The 6,179-nt window shown below is 43.0% G+C and overlaps 1 pseudogene; it reads right to left on the reverse strand.

Annotated features, from left to right (window-relative positions):
- Positions 1-1,126: 1,126 nt before the first annotated feature.
- On the reverse strand, positions 1,127-1,248 carry LOC114117055 (small nucleolar RNA SNORA70; annotated as a pseudogene).
- Between the last annotated feature and the right edge of the window lie 4,931 nt (positions 1,249-6,179).

Genomic DNA, 6,179 nt, shown 5'->3' on the forward strand with positions numbered 1-6,179 from the left:
CTTTGGTAGTTGTGGCTCCTGGGCTCTAGAGCACAGGCTCAGGAGTTGTGCTGCACGGGCTTAGTTGCTCCACAGCGTGTGGAATCTTCCTGGACCAGGGATTGAACCAATGTCCCCTTGCGTTGGGTTTGAATCCACCTCACCTCCTGGACCAGGGATCGAACCAATGCCCCCTGCATTGGGTTTGAATCCACCGCACCACCAGGGAAGTCCAAGATCCATTCATTCTGTTGCATGTGTTAATACTCTGTCCCTTTTGTATCATCAGGAAGTGGGTAACAGTTTGTGTATCCATCAGTCTTCATGAGCAGTTTATTTGAGGTTGTTTTCCAGGGGCTGCCATGAGCAGAGTGGCCACGAATGTTCTTATACACATCTTTGTGTGGATCTACGTCTTCCTTTCTTTTGGGTGAATGCCTGCAAGTGGAATTGCTGGGTCATAGAGCAGACATGTGCTCAGTACACCTAACTTACTGTGAAAAGTCTGTTCAAACATTCACCCTTCTTTTTACTGGGTTAGTCATGTTTTACTTATTGCATTGTAGTGGGCTGCCATCTATGGGGTCGCACAGAGTCAGACACGACTGAAGTGACTTAGCAGCAGCAGCAGCAGCAGCAGCTCTTTATATATACTTGATACAAGTCCTTTAATGGAGTGTTCGGCACTGTCTTCTACTAGTCTGTGACTTGTTATCCGTTCTGTTTTTTGAACAGGAAGTTGGGTCTATTGGTGGGTGTGAGTAAGGAGGGAGCAGTGCCAAAGTCCTTAAGAGTGCAGGGCTCACCATTCATCTATGGGATCATGACTAGGGATGTATTTGACCCCATAGGCATCCAGGATGAGCCACAGTTCAAGCTGCCATAGGTTCAGATTCATCTGCACTGAACTTGGTAAAGCCCCACTTCTTGGAGACATGGGTCTTCTGGCGACCAGGGCACTTGAACCAGGCGCTGTGTAGAACCTCAATCATGCTTCTGGTCCTGCAGCTTGAGGTGACAGACGTGGTGACTTGGAAAAGGTGGACCCTGGTCACTGTGCCCTGGAGCTTTCTGAAGACACCTGAATACCTGTCTAGAGCATTGCCTGGTGACAACATGAAGTCGGACATAACTGTTCACTGGAAAGCATGGTCTCTAGGGTCTCTCAGGGCAGTCTATGCAAGCAACAGGTTGCATATACTATTGAGGAGGCTGTTGTTTGCAGCCATTGCATATCATCATTTTCTTAATTATGTTTTTGATGAGCAGGAGTTATACATTTTTATGAAATCTACATTATCATATTTTCTTTTGATTATTATTACTTTTTGCCTCCTTCCTAAGAAAACTTTGCCTGTCTCCAGGCGATGAAGATATTCTGTTTTCTTTTGGAAATTTTATAGTTTTAGTTTTTGAGATTAGATCTATGAAAGTCAAAGTATTAGTTGCTAAGTCATATCTGACTCTTTGCGACCCCATGGACTGTAGCCCGCCAGGCTTCTCCGTCCATGGGATTCTCCAGGCAAGAATACTGGAGGTGGTTGCCATTCCCTTCTCTAAGGAATCTTCCCAACTCAGGGATCAAACCTGGGTCAACTGCATTGCAGGCAGATTCTTTACTGTCTTAACCACCAGGGAACAATTCATCTCAAATTAAGTTTTATGTATCTTAGTGTAAGAGGAGGTCACCACACCTGTTGGAAAGAACTGCTTTATCTGTAGAGTTACTTCAGTTCTTCCTTGAAAAGTCAAACGACCATTTAAATGTGGGTCTATTTCTGGGCTCTCAATTCTGCCCCATTGAATGACATGTCTCTCTTTGTACATTATAAAGTCTTGATGACAGCGCACCAGTTTTATAGCAAGCCTTGAAATTAGGTAGTATAAATTCTCCAACTTTCCTTTCCTTTATCAAGATTACCTGGGGCATTCTAGGTCATTTGCATTTCCATGTACATTTTAGAATGAGCCTATAAATTTCTACAAATAAAGTCAGCTGGAAATTGGGATTGAGATTCTGTTGACTCTCTATGTCAAATTGGAGAGAAATGACATTTGACTAACATTGAGTCTTCTCATACAGGAACATTTATTCTCAGTTCTCTTTAACTTATCTGGTATTTTGAGGGGATCATTTTCAACGTGTAGGTCTTACATATCTTTTGTTAAACTTATTCCTAAGTATTTTTTTTTGGCCTTTTTAGCATAAATGGAATTTTTAAAGATTTCACTTTCAACAGACGTGTGGACACAGAGGGGGAAGGGGAGGGTGAGACGAGTTGGGAGAGTAGCACTGCATGTATACCCTCCTGTGTGTGAAACAGACAGCTATCGGGAAGCTGCCGATGGCACAGGGAGCTCAGCTCAGGGCTCTGTGATGACCCACAGGGGTAGGACGGGGTGGGTGGGAGAGAAATTCAAGAGGGAGTAGAAATTTAAAAAAATAAGAAAAAAAAAAAAAAGAGTTCATTTTCCGGTGGTTTGCTGCTGGTGTAGAGGAATACGATGGATCTATGAGTGTGGCTCTTTTATTCTGTGACTTTGCTCAATTCAGTTCTTAGTTCTAGTTGCTATTTTATAGATTCCTAGGGATTTTCTCAGAGAAGGCAATGGCCCCCCCACTCCAGTACTCTTGCCTGGAAAATCCCTTGGATGGAGGAGCCTGGTGGGCTGCAGTCCATGGGGTTGCTAAGAGTCGGACACGACTGAGCGACTTCACTTTCACTTTTCACTTTCATGCATTGGAGAAGGACATGGCAACCCACTCCAGTGTTCTTGCCTGGAGAATCCCAGGGATGGGGGAGCCTGGTGGGCTGCCATCTATGGGGTCGCACAGAGTTGGACACTACTGAAGCGACTTAGCAGCAGCAGCAGCCTCTTTTTGTAATTTCTCTGTCAGGTTTTAATATCATGGTTAATCTGGCATCATGAAACAACTTAGAAATATTCATCTTCCTCCATTTTGAGGTTGTGTAGGATTGACAATTTTCTTTCTTTCCTATTTGATGAAATTCATAGTGAAATCATCCATATGGAAATTTTGTTTATGGGATGGGTTTTCGACAAAAAATTCCCTTTATTTAATAGAGATAGGGCTATTTATCTTTTTCTATTTTATCTTGTGTCAGTTTTAGAAACTTGTATTTCTCAAGGAATGTATCCAGTCTGTTTAAGTTGTTTATGGTGTTCTTATTTACCTTTCTCATGTTTATAGGAAATGTAGTCCCTCTTTAGTTCCTGATATTAGGAAACTGTGGTGTTTTTTTTTTTTCCTTGATAATCTAGCTTGGCTGGGCCCCTTAACCCTCCCTAGTTTTTTTGTTTTAACTAATATCCTTGCCTCTGACTTTTCTGGAAAGGCCAAGGGTGGACTTCCTAGGCCTGTCAGTTCCCACCCTCTAAATCAAAGTGTTTTGCCTTTTTTTTTTTTTTTTTTTTTTTTACTTTCTTCCTTCCCTCCTACCTTAAAGGAAGAATTGTCCTTGATTTTCTCCAATCGAATTTTCCTCTTATATGTCTGATTCCAAACCCGTACTATAAACTCCTATCTCTTGCCCTTTTAGGTTACCATACCCCGATATAACACTCTTCTTGACCCTTCCCTCTTTCTGTATTATGATCCACACTGTTGTCCAGGCCACAGTCCCTTGGGGCATCTCCAGCCTCAGTTCTGGATCTGATAGTCTTGAATATCAGAGAGACTTATAAGTCTAGGATGTGACATGGCTTTTCACTCACTGGTATTTTTCTCATGCTTTCCTTTCAGACAGAGTATGTTTTCCCCTAGCTTCCTGGAAATCTTCTACTCAACTGATGAGTACCTTTCTGCTTTAACCCTAGTGAAATCAATCATTTCCTGGTTCAGCAGCTGCTTGGACAGATAATGTCGATAAAGCAGCTGTTGCATGTCATTGCGTGTATTTGGGAAGTCTTTGCTACCCCCACTGATACTACAAAGTCCTTGGGGGCAGGAACCATGTCTGTTCATATTCTTTTTTCCAGTATTTATTTATTTGGCTGCACAGGGTCTTAGCCGTGGCACGCAAGACCTTCAGTCTTTACTGTGGCAGGAAGGATCTTTAGTTGCCGTGTGTGGGATCTAGTTCCCCGGCCAGGGATAGAACTGCGGCCCCCTGCATTGGGAGCATGGAATCTTAGCCATTCTTCAGTCCTCATATTTTTTTCCCTTAGTTTTTCTTGCTTTATTTTTCTCCCTTTTATTTTGGCATAAACATTATTTTCCCCCGCAAAAATCCTCGACAAAGTACTAGCAATCTGAATCCAGCAATACAATAAAAGGATCATATACCATGATCAAGTGGGATTTATCCCAGGGAGGCAAGGATTTTTCAATATTGGCAAATCAATCAGTGCCATACAGCACATCAACAAATTGAAGAATAAAAGTCATATGATCATCTTGATAGATGCACTAAAAACTTTTGACAAAATTCAGCACCCATTTATGATGAAAAAAAAAAAGACTCTCCAGAAAGTGGGCATAGAGAGAACATACCTCAACATAACAAAGGCCATATACGACAAACCAACAGCTAACACCACAGTCAACGGTGAAAAGCTGAAAACATTTCCTCTAAGATCAGGAACATATCTGTTCATATGTATATTCTTACTGCCTAATGCACTGTAGGTGCTCAAGACACGTCTGCCAACTGAATAAGGGACATTTACGTTGCATGAAGATCGGGGGTCTCCACTCCTCCTTATTCCCACTGGGCTCTTTTCCTTCTGTTCTCTCAGTCCCCTCCCTTCCCTACGAGTGTAGAGCCACTGCTGAGTCCTTCTTCTTCTCCATCACCAATTTTGTTGTTACCAGTTTGTTGCTGGCTTTGCTCTCTCGGGTCTTCCTTCCGGCTGCCTCCTTTCCTTTTTCTCCCTTTCAGTCTCTGCCATCTCCACTAAACTTTGAAGCGTCATTGTCTTACTCAGGAACCACTGTCTCTAAGCCAATCTCTCAGCCCTAATAAGTACGAGGCCCTGGGGAGACAGCCAGAGTCGAGGACACGGATGAGACAATGATGGTGATGATAGCACATGGCTACCTCAGTCCTAATCACAAATCAATCCTCACCGTAACTCTAGGAGGTGAGCACTATTATTAGCCCCATTATGCTGATGAGGAGATTGAGACTCAGAGAGATTAAGAAATTGGCCCACAATCACACAGTAGATGGCAGAGCAGAAGACAACTGTCTTGGCCAAATCCAGTCCAAACAGCTGGGGAGGGACTTCCTTAGTGGTCCAGTGGCTAAGACTTTGAGCTCTCATTGTAGAGGGACTTGGGCTCAATCCTTGGTCAGGAAACTAGATACTACATCCTGAAACTGAGTTCTCATGCTGCACCAAGGATTGAAGATGGAAGATTCTGTGTGCCACAACTAAACCTCGGCCTGGCACATCCAAATAAGTAGAATATTAAAAAAAAAACAACATGCATCTGGGGAGCTTCCATTTCATTGTAGGTTTACTAATTATAGAATACTAATAATAACCACTTATCAGATATTCAATATGGGCTAGGTACAGTACTAAGCACTTTAGGTACCTTGCTTCATTTAAATCCTTTCCAGAAAATCCTACAAAGCAGGTGTTATGCCTCACATTTTACAGGTAAGGAAATAGAGGTTCAGAGGAAGTTAACTCACTTAAGGTCACATGGCAAGTAAGATGCAGAGCTGGGACTTGAGCCCAGGCCTGTCTGACTCCAAAGCACCTGCTTGTAACCATGATTCTTCTTTTGTCTCTGCTATTACAGGATATCAGGATTGAAACAGCTGCCTTTGGAAGCTACCAGGCTCTATCTCCTGCTTGAGAGTCACTGATGGGGAGCTCCCATTTCACTGTTGGTTTACTAATTATAGAATACTAATAATAACCACTTATCAGATATTCAATATGGCCTAGGTACTGTACTAAGCACTTTAGGTACCTTGCTTCATTTTAATCCTTTCCAGAAAATCCTACAGAGCAGGTCTTATGCCTCACAGAGTCCATGATGGAGGATCTTCTCAGCCCAGTTTGAATGCTTCCAGGGTTGGGGAGCTCACTCTTTCCTGGGGCAGCCCACCTGTGGTTAGACAGTGATGATTGCCAGAAAACTCTTTTTTTGTAAGGAGCCCAAGAAATCAGCTTCCCTCAGCTCCCGCAGCCAGCGCCCTCTAGAACTGCCCATACCCCTC

Source organism: Ovis aries, chromosome 11, assembly GCF_016772045.2.
Source record: "Ovis aries strain OAR_USU_Benz2616 breed Rambouillet chromosome 11, ARS-UI_Ramb_v3.0, whole genome shotgun sequence".
In the NCBI taxonomy this organism is placed as follows: Eukaryota; Metazoa; Chordata; class Mammalia; order Artiodactyla; family Bovidae; genus Ovis; species Ovis aries.